Raw genomic sequence first — 20,203 nt, forward strand, 5'->3', positions numbered from 1 at the left:
TAAGACAGAGTCACTAATTCAATCTGCAGCCTCCCTGGTTAGCCACACATGCTAATGCTAATGCACGAAGAAGCCTGATGTCATTCCTGACACCACAGTCCTGTGGCGAGGCTATTTACTGACAACTGTGGCTGCGGGCAAGTATGTACGTTTTTTTTATTTGGTGGTGGTGTACAAATGGGCAGTCGGTGGTGGAAAGTATAACTAAGTACATTTACTTAAGTACAATTTTGAGGTATTTTTTACTTTACTTGAGTATTTCCAATTTTCGGTACTTTTACTTCTACTCCACTACATCTCAGAGGCAAATATTGTACTTTTACTCCACTGCAATTATTTGAAAACTTTAGTTACTAGTTACTTTTCAGATATAAATTATGATATTATGAAACGTACATTAACCACTTTAGCCCTATTTTATATATAGGCTATTTGAAAATAGCCGATCTACAAGCTCACAACGCGTCGCATCGCGACGCGTTGTGAGCTTGTGGATCTGCTATTTGCAAATATTTTAGTACTTTTACTTTTGGTACTTTAAGTACATTTTGATGCCAATACTTTTGTACTTTTACTGAAGTCAATTTTGAATTCTGGACTTTTACTTGTAACAGAGTATTTCTATATTGCAGTATTGGTACTTTTACTTAAGTAAAGAATGTGAGTACTTTTTCCACCACTGTGGGCAGTGAAGCATTGGGGAGTTGGAGTGGGCGCGTTTGGTTGTGTTGGGGGTTTGAAGGCATTTAGGACTGGGACACATCTGGCCCTCCGGCCTGCCAGGGACGTTTGTGTGGCCACAGAGATTCCAGCCTCATTAGGTTTCTCATTTAATTCTTTAATCAGGGTGTGCAGAGCTAACAGTGTGTTATTAATAGAGACGTCCAGTGTCCACCAGGACACGACTGCCTTGTGAGGAAAACCACAAGTTCTGTTTCTTTGTGCCCAAGCCTGAAAGGGTGACACTCTTGTCATGGCCTCATCCCTGTCACCTTCGGCTGAGGCAAATCACCACGCTGTGCGTGTGTGTGTGTGTGTGTGTGTGTGTGTGTGTGTGTGTGTGTGTGTGTGTGTGTGTGTGTGTGTGTGTGTGTGTGTGTGTGTGTGTGTGTGTGTGTGTGTGTGTGTGTGTGTGTGTCAGGGACGGCGCCAGGGGGGGTCTTGGGGGGGCACAAGCACCCCCTGGCGAAAGCCTAGCCCCCCCTAAGCACCCCCTGCCACAAACCCAATTTGTATAATAAACTAGGCTCATTGAATCTCGTTTGTCGTATATATCATTCATTATTGTTTGTTGCCAAAATTCAGTAGCCTCTGCTTTTTTTTTCTTTTCTTTTTTGATAATAAATCGGTAAAATCAGGCAAAAATGTGAATTAAATAATGTAACCCTAACCTAACCCTAACCCTAAAACCGAGATAAAGTACCAAAACCCGCCCGAACCCGCACATTTTTGGACCCGAAACCGGGCCGAAACCGCAAAAAAAAAATCGCACGGGACGCATGCGTCAAGCCCCCGCTGGAAAAAAGTCAGCCCCCACATAGCCCCCCCTGACAGAATTCTCTGGAGCCGTCACTGGTGTGTGTGTGTGTGTGTGTGTGTGTGTGTGTGTGTGTGTGTGTGTGTGTGTGTGTGTGTGTGTGTGTGTGTGTGTGTGTGCCTGCCCTTGCACTGGCCTCAAAGACAACACCGGTGATATATAATAATAACTCTTTTAACTCTTTTCATGTTTTGACATAATACATCAGAAATTCATCCAAAGCAATATAGTACTATAATACTGTGGTCACTGCTTGACCATTCTCTCTCTCTCTCTCTCTCTCTCTCTCTCTCTCTCTCTCTCTCTCTCTCTCTCGCCAACATCTCTGTCATAATTCTCATGTTTAGAATTAAATAACATTCTGCATTCATAACACTTCTGCTTTTCTACATTGCTGCCTACATGTAGTCCATAAAATATACTATGATCAATATAGATTACACTCAAAGTTGATGGGCACCAGTTGGGAGGACGCAGTGTCGGCTATGGGGCTTTCATGTAGGAAGGGCCTAAACGGCCGAAGGACGCTTTTTTCTAGTTTTTATAATGTATGCACTTGCGTGCATCAATACTTGTGTGTGTGCACATTAAAGCAAGGCAGGGGTTGAGGAGGAATGGCTGCAGAGCGTGTGTGAGTGTATCTCTGGGGTTCAGCTGTCCAGTGCATGGCTGACTGATGCTCTCTGCCTGGCCGCCACTGCACTCCCCGTACGCAAAACATCATCGTTCATAAACAAGTTCTGCTGGTGTGCTTAGCCCCGGCACCACCTCAGATCAACAATATTAATGTACTCCAAATATTTATTTTCTCCTTCATTACTGAACTGTGTGTGCGGGCGCGTGCGCTTTCGGATCCAGTTGGATACCTCCGTCAGATTGTGACATCTTATGCACAGCAGGGCCTGCAGTTTTTCTTGCGTAAAGAGAGTTGGTCTTTCTTGCATATTAATGCAACGCGCTCATTTTGTGCCGAAGAACACAAATGCATTTAGACACCGATCACGACAGTCTCACTGAACAGTTGCTTCTCGCTAAGCCTAAGTGGTACAGTAGAATATTTAATAGAGAAAAGAGAGGAGAGCCGTGCATCGTGAAGTCTCCATCTGCTCCGAAAGTGGAGCTCTGACACTTTCAATCTGTTCCCCTTCCCACTCACCCCTCCCCCCCATCCCTTGCTCTCCCTTCTCTATTACGGCTCCCCCTGCTTTGCTTTATCTTCCACCCATGTCGGTCTCTTCTTTCTCATGGACAAAGTCTCTCTCGGTTTCTCTTACTGTAATCATACATCTATCTTGGCGACAAGGCCTTGGCATAGATCCCAGAATATGGCCACTATGTACCTGTTAACCCATTTAGACCTGAGGCCCATTCTAAAAACGCCTTCTAAATTCTGACAAAATGTTTCTGAAAAATGTCAAATATTTATTCAAAGATTACAACAAATGTATGTTGCTATATACTGTACATAGCAACAGGAACCCCAAAAGGGGTTCCCGTCCTGAAAAGTGTAGTTACAAAAAGGGGTTCCCGCCCAAAATGGGTTAAAGGAACCACTCGAATAAATACCTGTGGTATATTCAATTTTTGCTACAGTCCCTGCTAGGGGTGTTGAAAAAATCGATTCGAATACGAATCGCGATTCTACTGTTGGACGATTCAGAATCGATTCTCATTCTCGATTTTCCAAAATCTTGGATTTACCTTTGTGTTTACATTATTATCAGTTGATAAAACATTTACAATTATAAAAGCTACATAAATGAATCAATAATCGTTTCGAATCGAGAATCGTTTTGAATCGAGAATCGTTTGAATCGAAAAAAAAACGCTTTTGAATCGGAAAAAAACGCCTTTGAATCGGAAAAAAACGCTTTTCGAGAATCGAGAATCGTTTGTTTTGAAAAAATCGATAAAAATCGGAATCGTCACCCCAAGAATCGGAATCGAATCGAATCGTGAGATAGCAGACGATTCACAGCCCTAGTCCCTGCCCCCCAGCCCAAGTGACTGTTGACAGTCACCTGACACAGCAAAGAGCAAAGATTTTATTGTTGTTGTTTTTTCCTGATGTCCTGACAGTAATGACATTGTGACAAGTGTGCGTTTATTTATGTTTTTTTTCTCCTGGAGGGACTATTTGGAAACATTCTGTGCTGTGTGGATACCATAGAAGAAGAATAACCAACGTGACCACTTCCTCCCGTGGGCACAGGGACCTGCGGTGGAAGTTGTTTCTCTCTCTTTCACTCGCTCTTTTAACTCGAGTGTCTTCGTTCTGTTCCCATGGCAGACGCGCTGAGAAAAGGTCCCAAGTTTTTAAACCGCAAGGAATGTTTTAGTTTTTGGAGCCATGAGAATATTTTTTGTGTTTTTTTGGGGGGGCGTGCACAGTGATTTTTTGGCTCTTAGGTATTAGACATTATTTCCACTGAGAGGGGACTCTGCAACATTCCTGATTTGAACAACAATGCTTCTGAAGCATGGGAGAGGGCAGCTTACACTGCAAAGTCCTGAGTGTCAATTTAACTCAGAATTAAAATGGTCTATAGGGTCCATTTTCGCATTCTCAGAGTTAAGTTAACTCTCAGGATTTTGCAGTACACATTTGCAGCGTGCTTTGAGTGGAAGTGCTTCAAGGTCGCAGTTGCAGTAGAGATGTTTCCTTTGTCTTCTGTGCAGATACGTAAACATCATTCAATTCTCAGCATCAATCCCAGTTGGGTTTGGAGAATTGTTATGCAGGAAATGGAAATATCAGAGGGTCAAGAACTCAGAGCTGTGCATGAAAGTGTATCTGCCAGTCAAAAGGCAAGTCAGACACATTCAAAAAGTCATATTTTTGACAAAGCAGCTTCATGGACAGTCTGAGGCTGGAATGGCACTGGCGTGACATTCACACCAACTTGCATGTTAAATGTGTTTGCTTTCCCCCTCTAATTGTTGTGTGTGCGTGTGTGTGTGCGTGTGCGTGCGTGTGCGTGTGCGTGTGCGTGCGTGTGCGTGTGGACATGTATGCTTGGAAAAATCTATATTTCCTTTGTGTCTTCAGCGCACCAAACCCCCAGTGTGTGAGTGATTGCTTTGCTCTCTTGTTGTGTATGAAATCCCAAGCCGTGTGATTGGCTGTCTCAGGCATACTGCATGTCCTCATCCTTCAAACCAGCAGCAGCACGTTGCACGGAGACGATGAATGGAAGACGTACAAGGGGATGAGATACAGGAGAGAATGGGGCCATCAGAATGACCATGATGCATTTGAACGAAAAACACATAAACACACACACGCGTACATACAGTATCTGTCCTCATCTGTTGTGCTGGACGTCAATGGGGATGGGGTAAATAAAAAGGCAAGAGAAAAGAGGTGAAGCTGGGTCATCACGAGTCACGACCGAGAGGGACACGTGGAGACGCAGAATGAAGCAAAGCCTCACAAATGTTACTTAACGGTTGGAAATGGAAAAGTTTTTAATGCCATTTTACCATCTTGTCTCCATCTCTCTTGGTACTAGCTTGCACTGACACATCATCAAAATGTCAAAGTTATTACTGCATCATTTGCACAGTCTGCTCTCAACTGTGCATATATCTTTTTTTCACTGTTATTTAAGTAGGCCTGCCTGTCTCCTGTGGTGTTCATCTGCCCACACATTCACACTTGCACACACTTGCACACACATGCACACACACACACACACGCACGCACTCTTCCATCTTGTCATTCAAGCACAATTGTTTTGTGAAGACACAAGCATCTCTGCCCTGCTGCACATCTTTCACTGAGTTCAGCAGGAAGTGTGTGCATTTGGATGACAGGAAGTGTGTTCATTTGACTGACAGCACGTCATCCCTTATCCCACAGATTTTCACATCCTGTGTGCCTGCGCCGATCCCGTGGGTACCCAGTTGGTTGGTGTTGAGTAACCACGGACAAAAACATGTGCTTTTGTGCGTGTGCGTGTGTGTGTGTGTGCGTGTGTGGGTGTGTTGAATGTAAAACGGTATGTTCAAAACCATTACTTTTCAGGAAATGGAGAAAAAAAAGACTGTGTTCCAATAGATCCAATGTAGTTTTTAGGCTATTTAGTCACACGCTCTGGTTAATACTTTTCATTGGTATATGTATAAAACAGACAGACTTAACAGCTTTCAACCAGGGTTTTTCCTCTGAGAGTAACAATGGACTTACCGTGGGTCTATTTTTTACAGAGAGGATATTTTTTTTAATCCTTTTTTAAAAAATGTATTAGTTGTCATCTTCAGGTTAATCTCTCAAGAACAGCTTCTGCACTGCGTTGGAATCTGTCGGGGAGGTTCGTCATAACGAGTGCGCATTCAGATCAGGAAGTAGGCCGCGCTTTACCCAATCACATGTAGTGGGCGGGATTCACATGTCCGTCGATCTTTCCCCCTCGAAACAAACCGAAACTAATTTAACAATAGCGTCCGCGGAGCAGACAAAACCACGGAAATATATTCACATTTTAACTTACTCTTTCATCATAGAAACAAGTGGGCTTATAACCAAAACGATCCATGTTCTCTGGGAGAAGTGGTGTTAGTGTTCCGTGTAGAAATATTGTTAGTGGGAATGAAAACATAGTCGCACCAACCGGAAGTGATGCGCTGAAGGCGCATCACAAACACCGGTTTCCTTGTGCTCTGGTGTTACGTTATCGTCCGCCCAGAGCCAACAGACATAGAACAAACAGCAGAGGGCGCTGTTTTTCATTTTCAGTTGGCGATGGGTTCCCAGATTGTCTTCAGGTTGAATTGACACAGTATCGTTTAAGAAGGGACCCCAGATACAGTATTAACAAAGAAACGGAGGGAGTTTATAATCTTTAAACCCAATATTCTACTGTGCATCAATATTGTGTTACATACTGTACCCAAGAGTGTAGATTAGTGATGTTAGTATGCATCACTGAATGCACATGTGTTGTCATCCTGTTGTTTTGACACGTCCCCAACATGTCAAGATCACGTTCCTCGCTTGTCACTGATGTGTCACTGATGGACGACTGGCATTACCCTGACATGTCCCCTCTGTGACCCCACTGACTCCTTCAGTTGACTTTAAAAGGAAACAGGACCGACAGTATGTTGGATACTAAGCAATAATACATGAGAGGGACTGCTGTGACATATATTACCGTGACATACAGTATTAGCACGGGGGGAGCTCGGCCGGAGCTCTTAACACATGCATTCCCTGCCGTTGACGGAGATCTCTGGGGGGAGATCTGCGATCTCGGGTTGAACCGCGGGGCGGGTGGACGGGTCAAGACTTCAGACGCAATTATCGCGGGGTGGGTGGAGCGGGTCAACAGTGACACACAAACCCCCCCCCATGCCCCTCCGGTTATGCAATACCTGTTGTACCCGTACTTAGTGCAGTAGCTATTATCATAGAACTATGACCTCATACTGATGACATCAAGAATCCCCATGCATAAATGAGACACAGTGAACAAACGGTTACGGTAAACAAAGTTGATGTGTTCGTTAGAATGCCACTCAGCCAATCAGAAAGCAGAAGGAGTCCTAATGGTTTCTACTGCAGGGGTCATTTTATAGGTGTCAGGTCCAGGGATGTCAGCCATGTGATCTGGTCGGGAGAAAACGCTTCAGGCATTGGCAAGGAAATGGGACGCCATCTTTGACACTGGCTGCTGTTGAAGGGCTGGGGGTTTGGGGTGGGGGTTCGTGTCAGAAGCAGATCGACAGAATGGGTCCTGGAGGTGTGGGACTCTAACCACGCACGCACGCACGCACGCACGCACGCACGCACGCACGCACGCACGCACGCACGCACGCACGCACAGGGTGTGTTAACCTCTAAGCAGTGTTGGAAAGTAACTAAAGTAATATGTAACTTAAAGTAATATTATTACTTTTTTCCAGTAACTAGTAAAGTAACTAATTACTTTTGGCAGGGAGTAATAATTAAAGTAACTATATTACTTTTTAAACAAGTAATATGTAATAAGTAATATATTACTATGTTTTAGTAACTTTTCCAACACAGTGTTGGAAAGTAATGTTTTAGTAACTAAGTAAAGTAAAGTAAGTAACTATATTACTTTTTAAACAAGTAATATGTACTATGTTTTAGTAACTTTTCCAACACTGCCTCTAAGTTATCCTCATCCTTCATTAAAATATCCTCAATCTGCATATTTCTCTCTCTTCCCCCCGTCTCTCTCCAATTCAATTCAAAACTATTGATGTGTTACAGATAACAAAACAAAGCAGATTTTTGTTTTGGTCATCATCAAGTCTTTGGGTGTGGGTTGCATACGTGTCTGATGTCTTGGAACAGTGGGCAGGTAGTTTTCCACCAGTCTGTCTTCTCTTGGGAACCAGGTCTGCCGGCCTTTATCTATTATGAGGCTGTGTTCTCTCCCCCCCTCTCTCTCTCTCTCTCTCTCTCAGATGTGCATACACTGAATGTGTGTGCCAGCTCGCAAATAGGCCCAGAAAGAGATAATGAAATAGTAAAGCTTATCAAACCACTGCAGACTGAGTGGAGTTATCTCTCTCTCTCTCTCTCTCTCTCTCTCTCTCTCTCTCTCTCTCTCTCTCTCTCTCTCTCTCTCTCTCTCTCTCTCTCTCTCTCTCTGTCTCTCTGTCTCTCTCTCTGTCTCTCAACTAACATCTCTCAGGCTGATAGCCTGCATGGTTCTGCACCGTTGATGTTCCTGTGGAAGTCTTCAGAGCTAGATGTATGCACTGCACCTACTGTTGATTCTATTCCAATGATGGAGAGCATTAGGGTTGACTGATAGTCTGTGTGTGTGTGTGTGTGTGTGTGTGTGTGTGTGTGTGTGTGTGTGTGTGTGTGTGTGTGTGTGTGTGTGTGTGTGTGTGTGTGTGTGTGTGTGTGTGTGTGTGTGCGCGCACATGTGTAAACGGAGAGAGAGAAAGAAGGCAAACTTTTTGCGTGTCATTTGTTTGTGAGGATAAGTATTTAGACTGTGCAAGATGAAAGTGACAGAGCCTTCACAAGCTCATTATGGGCCCAGAAACAGTCCTCGTCTTACAGATAAATTATTCAAAACGTCCCCCATCTCCCGCAGTGGTGGTAGTGGTGGGGGGGGGGGGGTTAGGGGAGTCAGAACTTTAAAGAAAGGACACCTCTAATGAACAGTCAGTCTTTTCATCATCAAAGCGTTAACAGGCTTCCTCTGGTAAAAGAGCGCACGTCGTTGCCCCCAACCCAATCAAAGATGGACTGCCACTGTCTGCCTCTCGCTCCCTCTTTTATTCATGTATTGTATTTGTTTATAGTGGAGAGTAAAAACAAGAAAAAGGTCTCACCCTTTCTCTCTCTCTCTCTCCCACCACCATCTCTCTCCCACTGCTCTCTGTCTGTCTGTCTGTCTGTCTGTCTGTCTGTCTGTCTGTCTGTCTGTCTGTCTGTCTCTCTCGCTCTCTCGCTCTCTTTGTCATTTCAATTCAGTCTTTTATTGGCCTGCAGCAAAGACAATAGTGTTAGTGGCAAAACATTATGAAGAATAACATAAGGATATACAAAACAAGGTGTGCTCAGTAGAGCACAAACCTCCACCAGGAGGTATGCCCTTATAGTTAGTAAGAGCGATGTATGCAAGTAGGCTAAATGTCGACCTACAGCCATGAAAGGCTCTACTAGCTTCGTTCCTTCCACTCTCTCTCTCACACAAATACATGTTTTATCTCTCTCCATCGCTATCTGACTTAAGACAGCTCAGACTGAGTTGAATGTGCATGGACATTGCCCCCCCCCCCCCCCCCCATATCTGCATTATTGTTTTTTAGTCTCACTCACTCATTGCTAATTTCCCACCTCCCTCCATTTATATCCCTCTTCACTGGCTTTACCATGTGCGAATATTAAAAAGAGATAGTGAGAGAGAGAGAGAAGGTGATGGAGAAGGCAGGAGGGAGGGGGGCAGAAGTGTAGAGAAGTGGAGGTCTAAGTGTTGCTGACAGGGACACGTTTGCTCCAGAACTGTGTTGTGTGAAATTGAAACGGCAAGAGCATCAGCAGCAGTTATTTGCAATAAACACTCTGAACGCACATCCCTCCCCTCAACCGCCCCCCCATTCTGTCAGCTCCATGTAACATTAACACTCTCTTTCTCTCTCTCTCTCCCTCCCTCTCTCTCTCTCTCTACCCTTCCTTCTCTCATTCCTCTGCCCTGACCCCCCAGGCCCACTGAGCTGTTGTGTTACACGCCTGACAGTCGACGTCCAGGCTTGGCTTCACCTCACCTCACCACAGGCCTCAACATCCTCCCCTGTCTTCCCAACATTAAACCCACCCTAACCCCTCCCCCCAAACCCCGTCCCCCCCCCTTCACATCCCTGCACCCTCGCACCGTTGTCACGCTTAAGCTGCAGTGACAGACGCCCCGGGCTGTCAGCCATTTAAGGAGCAGAATTAATTTGTTTAATTTCATAGCTTTTCATTTAGCCACCGCCCCGGCCAAGACACAGATTGTCAAAACATCCAATAAATTTCACGCTCTCGCTATTTGGGGCGACACCTCTGGTTGGAGGAGGCAGCAGCAAGGGTCAGCCTGGGGAGGGGAGGGGAGGGGAGGGAGAAGAGGGGGGGCATTAGCACCTTTCACAGAGTTTATGTATTTATATCAGTGTGTAATGGAGTGTTGCTAATAAAAAGAAGGCAATTTCCTGAATCATTTTAGCCAACTGATTATACAAGTCCATTTGAGCTCCGATGGGCTTGTGATAACATCGCCCACAAACCTGTTACTGGGGAAATGGGAAGTGACATAATGTTTAGTGCCGTGACCCTCATCTGGATCTGTCAGGGTTTTTAAGGAGCTTGTAGATACTGTGCTGGACATTTTAATTAATCTGGATCCTTCGTGTTGTCTGACGGCTTGTTCGGTGTTCCAGCAGAACAGATATTAAAGTTAACATAAAAGATAATACAGCTAGTGGCAACACGAGTGTGTGGCACCATAACATTTTTATATGTGGGTGCATTCGTTATGTTGTGAGAATCCGCTCCGATTTCAGAGCACTCTGGCGTCATGCAGTGCATACTTATTTATTTACTAAATGCATTCAAATGAACGTTCGTCCCATGTATAACTATAAACATGATTAACTGTTTTGTTACATGTAGATGCATGTTGAATAATCTATAGAGTAGCAAAGAAGCCACAACCATCACTTTTTGCACAGAAAACCGGTTATTCCGCGTTTGGGATTTTCCATCAGCGATGCTCCGAGCGCTCTCCGAACTCCCCATAACCTGGGTGCATTCCAGCGCTCTCCAAGCGTATTTCCGAGTGCAGTGTGTAATGGGGGTGGCACCTTCATGTAGGCTGGCACCTCAATGGGCTCCTCATTCCAGGGAAGGCCTGTGCCACCCGAGGACACCCCCTGCAAAAAAAAAGCCTCTTTCTATTTGACATTATAGCTGATTCTCCAAATCATAGGCTTTGTTTGATAGATTTGCAGAGAATTTGATAACTTTGACAAAAAAAAGTCTCTCTCTCTCTCTCTCACTCACTTGCATGTGCGCACAGTCACACACACACACACACACACAAATAGACTCATGCACACAAAGTTTTTGTCCTTGCTGTATATCTTCACAAACAAAATAATCATGTGGTGTCAGCATTGTTTCACAAACATCAAAACAAAAGGGACCACAGGCGAGTCAGCAGAAGCTGTATAGTGTGAAGCACTAATGAACAGAATGGTTTACAGCCACTTAAACACATTTACACTGAGGGATGACTGATGCATTTTGACAAAAAGATTCTAATCCAAATATTTATAATAAGGTTTGTTCTCGCATGGTTTTGACTGTCATGCTTCCATGCTCTGTATTAATGAGGTGAAAGATTGAACTCCCTCTGGTAACAATGTTTTCCAGTAGTGTGCGAAAGGAATCGATGACCACAGTGGATTCTTATCCAGTCAGGTTTGCGTAATGATTGCCTTGCCTGACACCATAGGTTGATTTTTGAGCGGTGTAACCGCTCCTATAAGTGGGGTTGGGGTCGCTGTACTGTGATTGGCTGATAAGTATTCATACCCTTTGCTCAGTACTGTGATTGGCTAGCGAGACGCATGATGAAATCCATAACCTGTACTGTGATTGGCTGATAAGTATGATAAGTACACTGTTGGCAATCAAGATAATCCGTCAACCGATTCACTGTCAACCGTCTTAACAGATTTGTTTTATTTTAAATGCTCAATTGTTTTTGATAAAACTCTGTTGCATTTGACAATGTAACCTTGTCTAAATCAGCACATGATGTCTGAAGAAGGTCTGTTGACCGAAACGTTGCCTAAGGGCAGGTACAGACTGCAGGACCTTTAAGTGGTCGGGGGGTCATCTGATCGTTAAGCATTACACACTGCAGGAGTTTATTTCTTGAAATCGGCTGTCATATATCGTTGTGGTTTTCACACTATAGATTGATCCCCGACCAGGGATTACACACTGTAGGATAGTTCACTAGGATGCTATCTCCAGAGTCAGACCCAATACATACATTTGTGTTTATTCCAATTCATTTTAATCGACGTATCCCGTGATATGCCCCTCGATCTCCCTCTCTCTCTCACTCTCTCTCACTCTCTCGCACGTCAAGTGCGCAGAAGCAGTCAGTGACAGAGTTGCCATGTCCGCTTATTATAAGCGACTTTAGGATTGTTTTTCTGTAAAGTTGCGTGAAAGTGTAGTTGCTTTTTTGACCTTGTTTCCTAATGTTGTTTGAACCAGTTGTTCTCAAAAATGTTCATGGCAAGGACCCCCCTTCTGAAAATATGTTGTGCCATAGACCCCCATATAAGATCTGCGTGGATTTGGAAAATATTTCAATTTCTCCCCCCCCCCCCCCAAGATTTCTTCTTTAAAAATAGCCTATCTACAACGTGAGCTTGTAGATCGTCTATTTTCAAGTATCCAATGTATTTGTATATAGGCTTCATGCTTAGTCGCTTGTTGGGCTTGTCTTCACAAACCTGGTTGCTTATTTCTCTCGCAAAATCTGGCAACACTCACAGACAAACACACACACACACACACACACACACACACACACACACACACACACACACACACACACACACACACACACACACACACACACACATACATACATACAGATCGCTCGCTCTCTGTGTGTCTCTCTCTCTCTCTATCTCTGTGCAATAGTCTCAAATAAACAGCCCCCTTCGACCACGCTCGCTCACTCTCATTCTGTTTTATAATAATGTTTAACTTAATACAGGACTGGACAGTAACTATGCGGGGGAGGGATCTGTTTGTTGTGGTCAGGCCACGGTGGCTGTAATGTGCTCTCATTGGCTGTAGTGTGCATCTCCTCGCAAGGTGGTCGCAGCCCCGTTCATAGTGTATGATATTGTCTGATGTCCTGTCCCAGACAGAGCTGAATATCTAACATGGTAGTTATCTGAAAACGGTCGGAAAGCCGTCGCAGAGCGGATAATCGCGGCCATATCGTCTCGCGGAGCCTTTCACACACAGCGAGCATTAGCTCGCCGATCAAAGGCCGATCTGTGTCAGATCGGGAGGTTTTGTCGGCGAGCGCCAAAAAAGGTCGGCGACAGCAATATCGGACCAAATCTCCTGCAGTCTGTACCTGCCTTAAATAAAGTTATCCTTATTGTGCAAGTGTAGATGGTGTGAGTGGGTCATTTTATTGTATTTTATAGCCTACGTCTAAATCAGCACTGAAATGCTTGCAAATGTATTACTTTGCCAGACAAAATACAAAATAAAATAATTAGTTGAATAATAGTTAAAATCCTGAATTCATTCGACCAATTAATTTCTAAGTCGGGTACAGCCCTCATCTCACCCCGTCCTCTGTACAATTCCATTGATTCTCTGCATCAAGCAAGAGCCCAGCACCACTCCAGAGAGTCTCTAAATCAAAATGCAATATACAGTCTTCACTATGAATTTATGTACTGCTTCAAGGGAAGTTGAACGTGGGCACATTGACATATTCAAATAAAATGTAGCTACTGTTATAAATTAGATGTATATATATTTCACTGAGTATCATATCTCAGTGATGAAAGGATAACTTTTGACCAATGACACAGTTTTCCTACTCGGGGCCTCTGCATGGAGGCATGATGCTGGAGTGTATGTTTCACGCACAGGTTTTCTACTAATCCCAATAACTGGCTGACTTTGAGTCAGTGTGTCGCTTCTAGGGAGATGCAAGACGGGATATGGAAAAAGTTTTTCCTCCTGTAAAGTGGAGCAATAGGAACTTTAACTTTAATTTACCCAGGGATGTATGCTGTGCACGTACATTCTATTTCTGCAATGCCCTGGCTTGCCTCACACACTCACACCTGGGAGCTGCCCTGCACTGTGGGCTACTGAACGGTTCCACTGGTCTCCCTGGAGGTTAAGTGCCTTGGCCAAAGTGATTTTTGAGAGAGGAGGGGCCTAGTTCGTTATTCACTTTGCCTCCCCCCAGATTCAAACGTTCGATGTTATTGTCAGTGGTGCACAGTAACGAATACATTTACTTGAGTACTATAAGTTAAAAAAAATAAAGTAAGTGAGTACTGTACTTTAGTACACTTGAGTAATTTGCTTTTTGGATACTTTCACTCCATTACATTTCAAAGACGGGCCCTATTTAGACGATCTTTAGCACACTGAAACGCAGAGTGCAAAATGCGCAGAGTGCAAAATGCGTCAGGGGTTGTGTCCACATTTTGCTAGTTAGCGTTATCTGATCGCAAAGCCCTGCTTTGCTGTGGAAAATTGCATTCCTTCATCTATGGGAGCAGCATTAATAATGTGCTATAACGAGTCAGGGGTTCCGGGGGAAACAAAAGCTCTCTGCTAACCCAAACATCACCTGGTAAAGATTAATGAATCAAACGCAGTGGTCTGAATCACTGCAGCCTAATGTCAAGACAAATGTGATATCTTGACATAACAACTTAACATTCACATGCTCCTTCTAAGTTGAAACTGTTTGTTTTAATTATCATGAATAGGATTAATGAAGAATCAAGTTATTGAACAATTGTTTATCTTCCGTTTGAAGGATGTACTGTCTTTTGATTGCAATCAGTGTAGTGATCTTAATCACAATAATGCACTGTCTAAATAGTAAGGAAATATTTGCGTCATCAATGCACTGGCTGATAAGACGACCTTGAAGCTCGTCCTAGAGCAGAGTGCAAAGACGTGTGTGTAAGATTGCTGTGCGCCCTGATTGCGCCAGACCACACCTCATGTTAAGACCAACACACCCATGGGCCTTGCGCCGGGTGTATGATAGGGCCCCATGACTCCTCTAGTCTCCGCAGGGTAAAGTTAACATGCAATATAAATTATGGTCCTTTCCATTAATTATAGCAGACCACAAAACCACATGTATCAGCAGACATTAAAGTTGTGTTAATCCATGCTGCTATGTTTTGTATTAATATTAATGCGTCCTATAAAGTCTGGGCTCTGATTAGGAAGACATACGTGCCTTTGATGCAAGGCTTTAGGGATTATTGAAAACATGCATGAAACATAAATGTAATATGCAAAGTTTATTAACTCTAGTCTAAATATCCCAGTGCCAAGCACTATGTAATTAAACAAAAACACACTGTCAAGTCCCCACAGAACCTACAGCTTCATCCCACAGGTTTTTATTATTAGTCCTTTCCCCTTACTGCTGGACGTGTGCTCTGTGCACGTACTGTATTTTTCTGTGTGTGCGCTTTGGCTGGTCGAGCAAAGCCCATGGTGTCTGTCTCTCTCTCTCTCTCTCTCTCTCTCTCTCTCTCTCTCTCTCTCTCTCTCTCTCTCTCTCTCTCTGTATAAACATTGGACGATATGGTGAACGTTTTTTTAAGGCAATATTACATGCCATTTTATTTAGCAAATGTGATGGTCTGCCTCCTACAATATTCAACTCTTAAAATATAGCCAAATTAAATGTAAAGCGCAATACAAAGCATGCGCAAAATGTTAATCAATTTAGGCCATTCTAATAATGATTATAAGGCTACAAAACACAGTCTCAGAATGGAGCGGAGGAGAGAGGGAATAATAATAATTGTCTTTATTGTCCCCTCGGGGATATTCATCTTCACAGTCTGTGCCAACAGAAAAACACATAGCCATATAGCACAAAACAACATAGCACATAACATAACACCAAGACAATACATGAAGTCCCCAAAATACACAAAAACCAACCTATCAGCGAGGCAGTTTATTTAACACCTCAATGGCTGAAGGGACAAACCTCTTACTAAAAAAAACTTTTTTCCCCCATTTCAAAGATCTGTATCTTCGTCCTGATGTCACGAGTTTGAAGTGACGATGTACTGTAAGGGAAAAATTGCTTTTGCTTTCCTACCTAGTTGTGTCTTTATCAGCTACTCTGCTTTTGAGAGCGAAGCCTTGTTTATATCTTCAAAGATGAACCGTAAAAACTAAAATGAAACCAATATGCAACTCTTGCTGCAGATTGGGACGCATATCCCCACCCCAGTCTCACAAGATCCTGCACTACTGATTGCTGTCAAGTCTAGATATTAAAATTGGATATTTAAACAAGCTCACAGCAACGTGTCGCGGATGCGCTGCTTTCAGAGCTTTTTAGATCTGCTATTTTCAATACACGACCCGCTGTTTGACAAAGTATAAATCTAGCTAAAGGACTGTGGAGCCGTTTTCAGATTATTATTTTTTTCGTGCGAATAAATCTGCAATTGATGATTTCTGGGCTGACGGAGGCCGATAGGAGTATTTTGGCATGTCGCCCATCCTTAATAAATATACGAATACTTATGCTATATAAAATTACCAATAGCATGAATTTATGAAAAAGCATAACAAGATATAAATATAGATATACATGGGTTTCTGCCCCACAGAAACGATATGTAATTTATGTACTATATATATACATTAACTTGTGCGGCGCCTGAGCCTAACCTTATTAGGCTTTTTATTTTATTTTGAAAAACATTTGAAAATAGCCGATCTACATCTACGCGGTTGTGAGCTTATAGATTGGCTATTTTTACTATTTATTTATTTTTAAATAATGAAAAAATACCTGATAAGATTAGGCATAAGGCGCCTAGATGAGCCCATAGTGTATGTGGTATGTTTACAGACATGCACACATCAGGTCAGACATACTGTCCCCAACAGACAGTCAGGGACAACTGCTCTAAAACGTTGCGTGTTCGCTCAATAAGAGGAGCTAATGTGTTGTGACCTCCTGTTCCCAGAGGAACAGAGGAAAGTGATTCCCGGTGTCTGTATAGATGAATGAAACGGCATGTTTATAAAAGCTTCCCCATCAGTCCCCCTCCCCCCTCATTCTTTTCTCTCTGTCTTTATGGTTCTGGTATTAAACTGCGACCAGGTGGATTCAGCATAATTGTGATGAGGATCATTATAGTTGTGGTTTCACTCTTTTAGGTCCCGGATGCTTGTATGTCTGGCCAATAATACTGATCTTTATTGTGTCTATTGTAGCGCAAACTAAAGCCAGCTATTTATTTTCTAGTCAAATGGATGATTACAGTAAGCAATAATGATATAGACAAAAAAAAACATGTTACTTTACGTTCCACAATTAAATCAGCAGCTGACTTTAAAACAAAGATTTTGAAGATTAAAGAGTGGTATATGAGCTTTAAACAAGATAAAAAAAGATGGCTGTATTAATGACTGAAATTGTATTGCATTTGATAAATTGACTAAATGACTTACTAATGTATATTTGGTAAATATGACGGTAAAGTTAAATATTATAGGGAAACATTTTCATGTCTATTTATATAGTGGAGTGATGTCAATTAGAGTGCATTCTGTTAAAAGGCCTGGTTCAAACAACCAAACTTTTTTCTCCCATGTTTGATCAAAGTTAGACACCCTTGAATGTGATTATACATCGGTTATATATCGATATCTGAAGACAGCTGGTTGGTTATGGTGATATTTATTGTTATTCCATATCACCCTGCATGTCCTATACATGCTTGTTGACATTAAATCTTTGTGTACATCCAACACTGTGCTGGATTCAGCACCGTTCCAACACACTAATTGGTCCTAGACTCATCCTCATTTTGTCAGTTTTGTCATGAACTCTCTTTCACTTCTCCATTCCCTCTGTCTCTGCTGTACGTTTGTACTGAGGCACATGGAAGACAGCTGGTTTCATATTCCTCCCTTCTGGATCTTTTCACACATATTCTGTTTCTTATTCTTAGCACCTGCTCACATGGTGACAATAAGAGTTCATGAAATGTTAACTCTCCTGACACATTCCATGTTAGAATAGGCTGTCTGCTTCTCTCTCTCTCTTACTGGTTCTTTCTCTCTGCTCCGGTCTCTCTATTTTTCTCTCCCTCTCTGTCACTGTCTTTCTGTCTCTCTTTCATTTTCTCCTCTCAGTGTCTCTTTTTATCTCTTTCTGTCTCTATGTCGCTCTCTCTCTTTCTCTCTTATACTCTCTATTTTTCTCTCCTACTGTCTCTTTTTTTTCTCTGCCTCTCCCTTCCTCTGTCTGTCTGCCTGTCTCTCATTCTCTCCTCTTTCTCTGTCTCTCTCCTTCCTCAATGATATCCCCATCTTTTCTGTTTTGGCTCATTTTCATACATATTACATGTTCACTAGTCTTATTCATTTCTTCCCGTGACTATAGTTCATTCCTCTGCAGGGAATGACTTTATGATACAGCCAATGGCATTATTTAGACGCATCCTCATAAAAATAGCTGAAATGGTGAACACAAAACTAATTTAAAATGGGTTTTGTGTGGGTGGGTGGGTGCATGCGTGCGTGCGTGCGTGCGTGCGTGCGTGTGTGTGTGTGTGTGTGTGTGTGTGTGTGTGTGTGTGCGTGTGTGTGTGCTCACATGCAGGGACATATTCATCATTCATGTTTAGACTTATGAAAATTGGAAAATGGCAATATAATGAGCAAGGCCACGATGAAAGAAATACTGTACATGCCCCTACAGTCTGAATACACTGTACACACACTATGCACACGCTGTACACACTAATGCACACAACTGCGCACTAACACACACACACACACACACACACACACACACACACACACACACACACACACACACACACACACACACACACGCACACACACACACACACACACAATTGTACATGGAAACACACCATACACACAAATACACACCCTATAATGTGTTCTCATTGTTAATACCATCGTTGCCTGTAATTGTCTCTTTATAGAGACCCAGCTGTGTTAATTCAGATGCAAACACAATTAACTTGCAAATTGCTATTTAACTACCGTTCTTTTTTTTTTTTTTTAAGCGTGCACGCATGCATGCAAGTACAGACACGTACAGGCACGTACACGCGCGCACGCACGCACACGCGCGCGCACTGTTTGACTGTCATGTAGTGTAGGCGATGTTCTGAACCTTGACTGATGTTGAAGTTCTGACTTCCGCATCACCCTCCTGTCGCCATGGCGATGAGTGATGAGGGTCAGTACTCTGGTTAAATGACCGTGCTCATAAACCACTGGCCAAGGAACACGTCCCACTGTAACACCTCCAAAATATAGTGCAAGTTAATCCCCCCTCCACACACACACACACACACACACACACACACACTGAGATACTGAGAGGAGATGTACATGCTCAGACATCGATAGACATCCATGGATAGTCGGATACTGTATGCTCACAACTGCATGTGTGTGTGCGTGTGTGTGTGCGTGTGTGTGTGTGTGTGTGTGTGTGTGTGTGTGTGTGTGTGTGTGTGTGTGTGTGTGTGTGTGTGTGTGTGTGTGTGTGTGTGTGTGTGTGCGTGTGCCAGTGTCATGTGTATCAGTTTGTTCCGTAGCAGTGGGAGGTGTCAGTTCTAAACTGGTGCAAAGCACAGATGGAAAGGTCAACCCTACAAAGGAATATAGATAATGACACACACACACACACACACACACACACACACACACACACACACACACACACATACATATAGAAAACAGACACACCTATAGACACGTTCAAAACACACAAACTCACAAAGGAAGATGACTATGGGAAACTTTTCTGTTCTCTCGTGTGAAAAGGTCAAGACATATTTTGCTCAAGCACTTCTCATCTCCATGGTGATGAGCCCCACGCAGCTTTGTTGTGAAGTGTTGTTGTATCGTGATGCGTAGCAGCTCAGCCAGATGAAAATGTACTTCCATGACATTCAGAATCTTAATCTAGGACCTCAATGGAAACAAGTCCACATGTGTGTGTATGGCCATGCACACACACATGGATGAGAGCACTGGTGAGTCGTGACAGATAGAGATAGGAGATAGGGTTGGGGGCAGGTGAGGGGGTTGGGGTGAGACTGGTGAAGTTCCTCATGGGAGGCAGAAAGACAACACTGCAGCACAGTCTGGATGGATGCAGGAAGGAGGGGTGGATGAGAGAGGAGAGGAGCCAGGAGAGTTCAGTGTGAATTTCCTTAAAGTGCTCCATTTGGTGAGTCATTACTTTCACTAAAGTAGCAAAGAGCAGTTTGTTTTCCCAAAGGACCACCCCCCTCTTTTCACTTCTCTGTGTCTCTGTGCCTCCAGTCTCCCCCGTTCCTTTTCTCTGCCAATGCCGC

This window comes from Gymnoscopelus braueri (assembly GCF_963280865.1).
Source record: "Gymnoscopelus braueri genome assembly, chromosome: 12".
NCBI classification, from domain to species: Eukaryota; Metazoa; Chordata; class Actinopteri; order Myctophiformes; family Myctophidae; genus Gymnoscopelus; species Gymnoscopelus braueri.